This window comes from Haemaphysalis longicornis, unplaced genomic scaffold (genome assembly GCF_048455015.1).
Source record: "Haemaphysalis longicornis isolate Haplotype H1 unplaced genomic scaffold, Haemaphysalis longicornis Haplotype H1 scaffold_13, whole genome shotgun sequence".
NCBI classification, from domain to species: Eukaryota; Metazoa; Arthropoda; class Arachnida; order Ixodida; family Ixodidae; genus Haemaphysalis; species Haemaphysalis longicornis.
Window position 1 is genome coordinate 20,372,995 of NW_027526233.1, and position 12,678 is coordinate 20,385,672.

Below are 12,678 nucleotides of genomic sequence, written 5' to 3' on the forward strand. Positions count from 1 at the left end.
ACTTTTGAGCTCCGATTTTCAGGCACTGGTTGACCAGCTGCCGGAACCATACATCCTAACAGGCGACCTTAATGCGCACAACTCACCTTGGGGCTTCTCCAAAACGGATGCCCGAGGTCGCCTGATAGAGAAGTTTCTTATATTCTCTGGAGCATGGCTTTTCAACAAAAAAAACAGCCTACATACCTTAACTTAGCACACAATACATACTCACATCTTGACTTGGCTATTGGTTTTGCAGTTCTCTTTCCATGTTTCGAGTGGGTTGTGTCACGGACCCATATGGTAAAGACCACTTCAATAACGTGTATTGGTACAGGCCCGAGCAGTCCATCTTCCCATAAAAGGTTTAATGAATCAAAAGCAAACTGGAGCACCTTCACACAAACATCTCAACTACACCACACATCCATAAAACACCTACACGTGGAGGAAGTAGCCCAACTCTTCATGGCGCACATCCTCGACACCGCCAAAAAGTCCATTCCCCACGCCTCCGGCGCTCCGTGCAACCAAAGGAGGCCGTGGTGGAATGAGGACTGTAGGCGGGCGCCAGAGGCCCAGATTAAGGCGTGGGGTGTCGTTCGCCGCTACCCAACGTCAGATAACCTCATTTCTTTTAAACGGGCAAAGGCTGTTGGGAAGCGAGTGCGTCGTGAGGCGAAAAGGGAGAGTTGGCGCACCTTCCTCACTTCCATCAATTCATACACAGACACACACGAAGTCTGGACACGAATACGAAAACTAAAAGGACAGCAGACACACAGCCTGCCCCTGGTTAATAAAGCAGGGGACACACTGGTAGAGTAGGCTAACACACTCGCACAACACTTCCAGCTCGTATCCAGCTCAGCACACTACATTAATACTTTATAGCAACAAAAAACATCTGCAGAAAAGAAGCGGTTACGAAACAGGGACAAGTCTTATTCTACTTACAACTCTGAATTCACACTTTATGAGCTGAAGGTTGCTCTTGCCACGTGTAAGCCTTCAGCTCTAGGGGCAGACAGCATTAAAAACACCATGATAGAACACCTATACGCAGACACTCTTGAGACACTCCTACACCTCTGCACCAGAATAAGGCTTTCGATGCAGCTTCCAAGGGGTTGGAAGGTGGCCATACTTGTGGCCTTTCTGAAGGAAGAGAATGAACCTTCCTCTGCCGCAAGTTATCGTCCCATCGCCCTGACAAGATGCCTGTGTAAACTCCTCGAGAAGATCATAAACCGTAAGCTTGTGTACTTTGTGGAGTACAATGGTCTTTTCTAGGGCGGCCAGGCAGGCTTCAGGGTGGGGCGATCTACCAAAGATCAACTTGTTGCACTGGAATCCTACATGAAAGATTCATTTTTCCACAACCAGTTCTGCCTTACTGTATTTTTCGATATTGAAAAAAGCCTATGATACAGCCTGTCGTTACGGCATACTCAGGGACCTTAAGACATTTGGTGTATCCAGCAACATGATGAACACTCTTTGTAGTTATTTGGCAGAAGAAACCTTTCGAGTGAGGGTTGGCAGTGCACTTTCCAATGTATATTTGCAAGATAGTGGTGTGCCGCAAGGTGGAGTTCTAAGATGCACGTTGTTTATAGGTAAGATGAACTCCGTCCGAAAGGCATTACCGCCGTTTTCGGTTCCATCTATGTAGATGATGTGCAAATATCTTTTCCTGTGACCTGTCAATTTGCGAACGTCAAGTACAGCTCGGTGTTAAGAAACCTGCTCGCTGGGCGGACATTAACGGGTTTAGACTAAACCCGTACAAAAGTACTTGTGTTGTGTTCTCCCGCATGCGCGGGATTAATGCAGACCCTGAGATTACGCTTAACCGTGCATCTATTTCTGTTAAAATAGAGCACACGTTTTTAGGTGTCATATTTGACGAAAAGCTCATGTTCATCCCACACATCAAAGCATTCAAACATAAATGCCTCTAAACACTAAACTTCTTTCCCAGGTTGGTAGGAGACAGAACGATGGCTCTCATCGTAGCGGGACTTGCGGCTGGTTTGGGAAACTGCTGTGTTTATAAGGGCAAGGCTGCGGCAGTGCGCAAGTCGGGAAACAAACTGGTCGGGCAGGCTTGCAGTAGAAGATCCGGGTGCAGAAAGGAACGATGTGTCAAGTACCGAAGAAGGGGAACGGCCGTAGACAAGGAAGAAAGGAGAGAATCCTGTGGTTTGTTGTACAGCGGTGTTGTAGGCGTAGGTGACAAAAGGTAAGATGGTGTCCCAGTTGGTGTGGTCCGGTCGAATGTAAAAGGAAATCATGTCGGAAAGAGTACGTTGGAAGCGCTCAGTGATGACATTTGTCTGCGGGTGGTAACTGGACGTAGTCTTGTGAACGGTTTCAGCTGCACGAAGAACTTCGGAAAGAAGAGTAGAAAGAAACGTTCTTCCGCGGTCACTAAGCAGAACGCGAGGTGGACCATGGCGCAGGAAGATTGCTTGCAAGAAGAATTCCACAACCTCTGAAGCGCAACCCGTGCGAATAGCCGCTGTTTCGGCATAGCGGGTCAGGTGGTCAACCGCGGTGACAACCCACCGATTACCGGCTGGGGTGGCTGGAAGGGGTCCGTACAGATCGATCCCTACAACTTCGAATGGAGCCGAAGGACAGGGAAGGGGTTGTAGCGTCCCAGCTGGACTCGAGGTGGGTTGTTTACGGCGTTGACACGGTTCACAGGATGAAACGTATTTGGCAACACTTGTTGAAAGCCCAGGCCAAAAGAAGCGGCTTTTTATGCGATCGTATGTCTTTATGTAGGCAAGATGACCAGCGGTAGCATCGTCGTGAAAAGTTCGTAATATCTCTTGCCGAAGGGAACGCGGAACCACCGGGACCCATTTGTCGCCAGTAGGATGATAGTTGACGTGGTAAAGGCAGCCGCCATTCATGAGCTTAAATTTGTTCAGTTGTCGACGTGAACGGCTGTTGAGAGGTTGGGTTGAACCGTCTAGAAGGTCGATAAATTTGCGGCAGTACGTGTCAGCTCGTTGTAAGGAGAGAAGATTAGAAGGTAACGCCGAGCTGACGGGCTCGGTGCGAGCGAGCGAAGCAACTTTATTGAAAATGCCTGCAGAACGATTAGCCCTCCTATGTAAGGAAGGCGTCACCGTGACGCGGCCATGACGTCTTCCCGGCTGTTGGCGCCTCTACTCCGGCCGCGGCCTCACTACTCCCTTTGGTCGACTGCGCCTGCCCCTGTTTTGGGGTGGCAGCCTCCCTCCGGTTTCGCTCGGTCGTTGCCTTTCGAGGGCCGCCGAGACCTGCTGGACGGCCTGGGCTTGGACTTCTTTATCGTAGCAACGCATTGCGGCCTCGAGCCGCGGCGGGATCGTTGTCATCGTTGTAGCTTGCTGCGGGTTCTTGCCACAGTCCCAAAGGATGTGAGCCGCAGTGGCTCTCTCCTTTCGGCACACACAACAAAGGTCACTTACATGAACACTCGGACATATGTGCTTCAGCAGAACCGGGGTGAGTAACGACCCTGTCTGTAGTTGTCGATATATTACTGCTTCCTCACGGGTCAAGCCCGGATGAGGTGGTGGCATAGTCCTTCTATCTAGTCTGTACCACTTCACGATTTCATTGTAAGATGTCATCCTGTCCTTGGTTTCCCACCACCACGTCGGGTCGACCGCAGTAGCAGCGGCACGGTTGGTTAGTCCTCGCGCCGCCGCGTTCGCCGTCTCGTTGTGGTTTGCGTTGCCGCGATCCGAGACATCACTGCCCATGTGCGCCGGAAACCACTTAATCACAACACACCTACTTTCACTCGCGAGATCGACCGCACGCAACACACGTGCGGCCTCACCACACACTCTTCCTCTGGCGTAGTTTTTCACTGCCGTCCTAGAATCACAGAGCACAGTCGTGCACGCGGGGTCGGCGATGGCTAGGGCAATGGCCACTTCCTCTGCCCGATGCGCCGCTCGAGTCCGCACACTCGCCGCCGTCCGTGTAGCACCGGTCGCTGCCCCTACAACTGCTGCGGCGAATGCTCTTCTGCCGTCTGGATACTCTGCCGCATCCACAAATACAGCACCCCTGTCTTTGGCATGGAGATCGATGAGCGCCTTGGCCCTCGCCGCCCGCCGGTCCTTGTTGAACTCGGGGTTCATATTTCTTGGCACAGGACATACCCGCAACCGTCTGCTAATTGCTTCTGGTACATGTACGTCTGTATTCTCGGGTCCCCCTTCCTTTGGCTCCAGGCCTAGGTCACGCAGCACTTGTCTACCCGTTCTTGTTTCCGATAGCCGCACGAGCTGGGCGGTCCTCTGCGCCTCGGCGATTTCTTCCAACGTGTTATGCACTCTCAGGGCCAGAAACGTTTCGGTGCTTGTGCAGTCTAGAAGTCCGAGTGCTGCCTTGTACGCTTTGCGTATGAGCGCGTTGATCTTCGTACGCTCGCATTGCCTCCAGTTGTGGACAGCAGCAACGTACGTAATGTGGCTTATAGCGAAGGATTGCACTAGCCGGGTGAGGCTTTCTTCCTTCATGCCTGCTTTTCCGTTTGACACCCTCTTTATGAGGCGAATTGCCGTGGTAACTTTGGCCGCGAGACGGTTCACCGTCTCGCCGTTCACTCGTTTGCGCTCAATCAGCATACCCAGCACTCGGATCTTCGCTACCTCCGGGATCGTGTGACCACCGCTCGTCCTGATCTTGATTTTCTCTTGCTCTCCGCAGGATCGTTGCCTTTCGCCTTCCTAGCTGCCCCTTTCGGTGGAATCACCAGCAGCTCGGACTTGCTTGGAGAGCAGACGAGCCCGGACCCTCCCAGCTGCTCCTCGATAGCATCAACCGCCTCTTGCAATGCACCCTCGATGTGCCCGTCGCTTCCACCTGGGACCCATAGCGTTATGTCATCGGCATAGATGGTGTGTCGGACCCCCGCGACTCGCGAGAGCCGCTCGGCCACCCCAATCATTACAAGGTTGAAAAGTAATGGCGAGATGACCGAGCCCTGGGGGGTCCCGACACTGCCGAGCTTCTTCTCTTTGAGCCGCAGGTCCCCGGCGTTGATCTCGGTGGTCCGCCCCGTCAAGAAATCCTTGATGTACGCATAGGTTCTGTTGCCCATGTTTAGCCGCGACACCTGGGCCAGGATTGCAGAGTGCCTCACTTTGTCGAAAGCACTCTGCAGGTCTAAACCCAAGATGGCTCTGTTGTCTTGCGTGTTGGTAGTGTCATCTAGGATTTCATTTTTTAGTTGTATCATGGCGTCCTGAGTTCCGAGCTTGTTTCGGAAACCGATGACGGTGTTTGGATAGAGCCCCGAATCTTCCAGGTACCTCTGCCACCTGTTCATGAGAACATGCTCCAACGCTTTGCCCACACAGGATGTAAGCGAGATCGGCCGGAGGTTCTCAATGTTGGGTGGCTTGCCCGGTTTGGGAATCAAGATGGTCTTGGCAGCTTTCCATTGCCGGGGCAGTGACCCGGCTCGCCAGCATTTGTTGAAGTATGCCGTGAGGTTCTCGATGACCGCTTCATTAAGATTTTTCAGCGCTCTATTTGTAACCCGGTCGGGACCAGCGGCGGATTTGCTGTTGAGATCGTGCAGAGCAACCCTCACTTCCCATACTTCAATGTCTCGATCTAGTAATAGCTGGCTCTGACGGAGGTCGCGCTTGACAACTTTCCCCTGTTGACAACAGCGGACAGCGTGGAAGTGCATCGGCATCGGAGTGCTTTTTGCCGGATTTGTACACAACGTCAAAATCGTACTCTTGCAGCTTAAGTATCCAGCGGCCTAGGCGTCCGGTTGCATTCTTGAGAGAGGATAGCCAGCAGAGTGCATGGTGATCCGATACAACAGTGAAGTGACGACCATACAAGTATGGTCGTAAACTTTTTAACGGACCAAACTACAGCCAGGCACTCCTGCTCGGTTATTGCGTAGTTTCGCTCGGCTGGCGTCAACGTCCGGCTGGCGTAGGCAACCACCTGCTCCAAAGATGTTGCATTGCGTTGCAGGAGCACAGCACCAATACCATGTCCACTGGCGTCGGTGTGGAGTATCGTCGGAGCGTTGTCATTAAAATGGCTAAGTACGGGTGCAGAAGTAAGAGCCTTTTTGAGCTCCAGGAATGCTGATTCACATTCGTTAAACCAGGTAAACGGTGTGCCAGTAGCTAAGAGCTTGTTTAAGGGTGGAGCTATTGCAGAAAAGTTCCGAATGAATCGACGGAAGTATGAAGCCAATCCAAGAAAACTTCGAAGTTCTGTCTGACGAAGGGGTCGCGGAAAATTTATTACGGCTCTCGTTTTGTCCGGATCGGGGCGAATGCCATCTTTGCTCACAACGTGCCCCAATACTTTGATGGATGTGGTTGCAAAGTGGCATTTTTTGCATTGAGTTGGAGACCGGCCTCGCTCAGACAAGTTAATACTTGGTCCAGGCGTTGAAGGTGCTCGGCAAATGAGGACGAAAAGATAACAATGTCGTCCAGGTAACAGAGACACGTTTTCCATTTAAAGCCACGAAGGACATTGTCTATCATTCTTTCAAATGTAGCGAGAGCATTGCAAAGCCCGAATGGCATTACATTAAATTCGTAGAGACCATCGGGTGTTGCGAAAGCTGTCTTCTCTTTGTCAGCTTCGTGCATGGGGATCTGCCAGTATCCCCATCGAAGATCGAGACTAGAAAAGAATTCTGCCCCGTGCAAGGTTTCGAGCGCGTCGTCGATGCGCGGCATCGGATAAACATCCTTGCGAGTGATCTTGTTGAGGGCCCTGTTCCACACAAAACCTCACGGAACCGTCTTTCTTCTGAACTAGCACCACAGGTGATGACCAGGAGCTAGCCGAGGGACGAATAATATTTCTCTTCAACATGTCGTCCACGTTTTCTTGAATAATTTTACGTTCTTTAGTTGAAACGCGGTACGGGCGCCGACGGACGACACAGGAACCATCCGTTTCGATACGATGAGTGGCCAGAGAAGTCTGCCCCAGAACAGAAGAGTTCGTGTCAAATAAAGCTTTGTGCTTTTCCAGTAGGGTCAATAGGGTGTTCGTTTGCTCAGTTGAAAGGTCGGGATTGACATTCGCACCAATAGGGACAGCCGGTGGTTTAAGATCAGCAGAATTATCCACTGTTGCAAAAGACTCAAGAGCACAAACGTCTATGGCATCATCGGGGGGCACAGAAGCAATAGCGGCGTGTTGGGGTACCAAGAGGGTCTCCGACGTCAAATTGATAGCGGCGAGATAGGCAGATCCACGAGAAAAACGGACAAGGCACGGCGGTATTAACAGTCCTTTAACAAAGAATTTTCCCGTTGGTGTAATCAAGACGTCGCCGTCAATAATTTGGTCTGATGACACAGAAAGAACAGCTTCTTGGCCAGGGAAAAGTGTACAGTCAGAGGTCGTCACCAAACGTAGATCTGACGCGCTATCGACACTTGCGAGCTCTGTTCTTGCGATATCAATCATTGGCTGACCACAGGAGATGATAGCAGATGCCGAACGTAAAAAGTCCCAACCCAGAATTACTTGATAGACGCACGAAGAGAGGACTGCAAACTGAACGTGGTGACGACTGTCATTGATGAGTATGCGCGCAGTACAATATCCTGAAAGCCGAATCATATCCCCGTTCGCACTACGCAGAGCTGGGCCCGAATAAGGAGTCCTCACCTTTTTCAGTCGAGAGCACAAACGTTCATGAATGATAGATATGCTGGCACCCGTGTCTACCAATGCGTCAACAGGAATTCCCTCAACAATGACAGTCAAAGTGTTCCATGGCCGGTCCGGGGGTCTTACATTTTCCCTTTGTGTTGCAGTTTCGCCCCCCAAAACTGCAGGACCTAGTTTTCCGGCGCGTGGCTGGTATCACGCAAGACTGGTCGCAGAGGCGACACAGCCCGACGGTGTGGTGATGGTGACCGGCGTCGTTCGTTTCGGGAGTTGCGAGGCAAGTCAGCGGGGCCAGGTGGATAGGGAGAACGACGTGGCGGCGACGTATACCGCTGTTGGCGGAAGCCGTAGCTAAAACGCATGTTATCGCGCTCGTAGGTGTCGTAGCCACGTCGCTCGTCCTGTTGACGCCGGCGGCAAAACCGGGAGATGTGGCCACGTATACCGCAGTAATAACACACCGGTCGGCCCACAGCTATGTCTTGTCGGGGTGGTCGCCATGCTTGGTAGGGAGAACGGGGACCCAGAGCCGTAGGAATGGCCGCCACATAGTTGGTCGCAGGTTGAGCCAGGATCAGGGTCAGCGGCATGGATGGTCGCCGAGCAACCTCTGAGTAAGATGGAACCGCCAGAGGAGTCGGAGGGTCGGGAAGAGTGAGGCCTGGCATAGCCGCAAGTTCCTCTTTAACAATTTCCCGTAGGCCGGTTGCAGAAGGCTGAACATAGGCACCAGGAGCACAAGGAGAATGGTAATCACGGAGCTCTTCACGGGTGATAGCCCGTATCAGCGCCTGCAGGTTGTCATCTCTGGGGTACTGCGGCGTGATGACCTCCTGCTGCAGACGGATAGACTGCAGTTCGTCCAGCCTTTGGCAGGTCGTGGTTACATCAGCGACAGTCGGCGGGTTTTGAAGAGCGGGAGCCGTGAACGCAAATTGATTGATGCCCTTCATGATGTGACGAACGCGGTCTCCCTCCGACATGTCGCTGTTAACGCGGCGGCACAACGCGAGAACATCCTGAATGTACGAGGTGTAAGTCTCGTGAGCCTGCTGGACACGGCTTTCCAGCTTCTTTGCGGCTTCAGAGCGAGCAGCGGAAGAGCCGAAAATCTGGCGCAGTTGCGTCGTGAAGTCCGGCCAGTCACTGATACGGCGCTCATTGTTCAAAAACCATGTCTTGGATGCTTTGTCCAGGGACCACGAGACAATTTGAAGCTTCGCGTGGTCGTCCCACTTGTTAAAAGCGCTGACGCGTGCGAAGGTATCAAGCCACTCCTCGACGTCCTCACCCGGAAGGCCATTGAACATAGGCGGATCCCGCTGGTGGCTGGTTACGAAGTAAGGTGGGAAGGCGGCTGAACCCGCACCGCCGGTTCGGCTGCCGGTTCCGCTGGAAGGTTCCGCAGTCATAGGCATGGTGTCTTGCGGTAAGCGACGACCCGAACGGAGCTCCAGGGGTGCACTAAGAGATGGAGGGCAAGGGATCAAACCGCACGCTCCACCACTTGAGAGGCAATGCTAGGAGTTTTGGAGGACGACGTTTATTCGATGAGCGGTACCCTGGCCAGAGCAGGATCAATCACGATGGCGATGATCGCGCGTCCGAGAAAGACGACGAGCGATGAGATAATGATGGATGCACCCAATGCAGCGACGACGACGAAACACGAAGGTGGTATTGGCCAGTCATAATACTGAGCTATGGCCTGATGACGGGACGTTTAAGATTCGCGCTTACAATATATATATATATATATATATATATATATATATATATATATATATGTATATATATATATTGTAATAAAGATACTACGAGCAGGAAGGGGCACTTCCTTAAATGGGTATGTGCGTAGTATCGGAACAATTCCCCCAAAGCGGGTATGTGCTCGAATATGGGACAATCCGCCACAAGCGGGTATGTGCCTGGATATGTGACTGGCAGCCCCACCGAGAGTGCTATGAGCGAGACTGCCTCTGAGACCCGCCGAGAGCTCGCTCTGACCCGTTTGGACTTCACGGCAGTAAGACCTCGCTCTAACGCCCTGTCAATAAACCCCACTATATTTTGGTGGAGGTCCTACAATTTACAGGGTCCCCAACCTGGAATTACGCAGCAAGCGAGTGCCTATTCCCGTACCCGGAGGAATCGACCAGGAGGAAATGGTGTAGCCGCAGCCCGCACCCATCATGTGCTCCGGTGTTCTGCTCCAACGAGAACCCGCCCACTTCACTGGCGAGGATGATACCGATGCAGAGGACTGGCTGACCTCCTACGAAAGGGTGAGCATTCATAATAAATGGGATGACACCATTAAGCTGAACAACGTCGATTTGTATCTGGACAAAGTCGCAAAGTTGTGGTTCTGTAACAATACAACTGATACGCGCACATGGACGGATTTCAAGGCCAGATTCCTGGCAGCATTTGCTCGACCTGCTGTGCGAAAGCTTCAAGCTGAACAACGCCTACGCAAGCGAGCCCAGGAAGAGAACGAGGCATACACGAGCTATATAGAGGACGTCGTTGACCTATGCAGGCGAGTGAATCCTGCGATGCCCGAGTGTGATAAAATCAAACATGTTCTAAAGGGCATTGAAGACTATGCATTCCAGATGCTGCTGAGAAAGAACCCGCAGACTGTGAGCGAAGTCACAAATTTGTGCCTGAGGCATGACGAGCTGCGAAAGCAGCGCGTTTTCACACGCCAGCGTCCGTCGCCGAATGACGACTTCTCCCGAGGATCGCTATCATCCTTAACCTTGCCTCCTGACCATTCGTGCCTCTTGCCTCACATCCAGCAGTTCGTGCGGGAAGAAGTTACGCGGCAGATTTCCCTGCTCCCCAGTGCTCCTGTGCCTGCGGGTCCACTGCCTCCGACTGTGCGCCGCCTAGTTCGACAACAGGTTGCCGAGACACTTCCTGCAATCGTCCAACCGCCGCCTCTGCCCGCTCCCGTAACTAACGCTGTAACTGCACCGTTTGCTTCTCATTCGACGGTGCTCTTCGCGCAACCCGTAGCGGCACCCCTGGAACCACAACTGGCAGTTCCCCTTGCGCCACCGGTGGCCACACCTCTTGCCTCTCCTGACACGCTACCGCTTAGTTACGCTGCAGTCGTCCGACAGCTGCAAGCAGGCGCTTTCCAGCCTTACTACCGTACGCCAGATCTGCGAACGATGGCGTATAACCGGCCGCCAGCCCAAACACCGAATCCCTGGCGCACTCCCGACAACCGCCCGATCTGCAACGCGTGTTGTACTCCAGGACATGTGGCCCGGTTGTGCCACCGGCGGCCATCGTTTTCTAACGACGCCCCGTATCAAGCGCCCGACTATGGACCGCAGCAGTACTTCACTCGTGTTGACACGTGCCCGACACTGAGTTCGTACCCTGCGGACCAGCATCCCTTTCCGCGCCGTCGCTCCTCGTCCCCGCATTCCCTTTCCCTTTCTCCCACGCTCCCTCGCCAGAATCCACCCACCGAGGAAAACTGACGGCTGCAGTTCCCGAGGCAAGAACTGCACTGACGTCTAAATGCCGAAGTCCTCGTTTCTCACCCACCAATGTTATTGAACTGACCGTTGAAGGTGTAGCCGCATTAGGGCCCGTCGCTTCTGGTGCCGCTGTGTCCGTCTTAAGTCAACGACTCTGCCGCTCATTGCGAAAAGTTACAACGCCACTCTCCGACCTTACTCTGCGAACCGCAAGCCCGCAAGAGGTTAAACCGCTAGCCATGTGCACCGCTCGTGTAGCGATACAAGACATAACATACGTCATCGAGTTTATTGTGCTTTATGTTCGCACGACATCATCCTCGTGTGCGACTTCTTATCACGTCATCACGCCATCATTGATTGTGCTCGTGCAGAGGTCGCACTATTTCCGTCATGCGAATCACCATCGACTGACGTGTCCGTGAGGTTAATCGTGATGGACGACACGTCTCTCCAGCCCCATTCTTCCGTGCTTGTGGCTGTTTCTTGTGACGTCACCCATGATTCCCCTGTTCTTTTCACGCCATCGAGTGTATTTTCATCTCGGAAATGCTTTCCTTTGCCCGCTGCTGTCCTCGACGTCCAATCTGGGTCTAGTGTTATGCTTGTCAGCAATCCATCGTCTTGCCCATCAACATTATATCTTTGGGAATGTCTCGGATACGTGGAAGCTCTCGACCCCATTCTGATCATGGCCGTCCAGGAGGAAACATCCTCGTTTTCGCTGAATGTCCTCAGCCCTCATCCCAAGGAAGACCCCGATGTTTTTCAACGATCCCTCGATGGCGATCTCACCCCAGCACAACGGGACAAACTCCTCGCCATTCTCGATCGCTTCCGTCAATCCTTCGACTGTCATCAGACCGCCTTGGGCCGCACGTCGACAGTTGCCCACGAAATCAATACCGGATCCCAGACTTCACTGCGGCAGCGACCGTATCGTGTTTCACCGGCGGAACGGCGTGTGATTGACCAACACGTCACAGACATGCTCACGCGCCACGTCATTCGACCCTCTTCAAGCCCTTGGGCATCGCCCGTCGTGCTTGTCACGAAGAAAGATGGGTCCATCCGGTTCTGCGTCGATTATAGGCGTCTGAACAAAATCTCCCGCAAAGACGTCTACCCGCTACCTCGTATCGATGACGCTCTTGATTGCTTGCAAGGCGCTGAATTCTTTTCGTCTCACGATCTACGTTCAGGCTACTGGCAAGTTCCCATGGCCGAACCTGATCGCTCAAAAACTGCCTTCGGGACACCTGATGGACTTTAGGAATTTAACGTCATGCCTTTCGGACTTTGCAATGCGCCCGCACCATTTGAGAGAATGATGGACAGTGTTCTACGGGGCCTTAAGTGGAAAACATGCCTTTGTTACTTAGACGACATTGTGATGTTTTCGCCCAATTTTACTACTCACTTTGAACGCTTAGAACAGGTCTTGACGTGCCTCACGTCTGCTGGATTACAGCTTAACTTGAAGAAATGCCGCTTTCTGCTCACAAACTGA

General features: G+C 52.6%; 1 pseudogene; it reads right to left on the reverse strand.

The window, feature by feature from the left end:
- Positions 1-3,063: 3,063 nt before the first annotated feature.
- On the reverse strand, positions 3,064-5,599 carry LOC144164015 (uncharacterized; annotated as a pseudogene).
- Between the last annotated feature and the right edge of the window lie 7,079 nt (positions 5,600-12,678).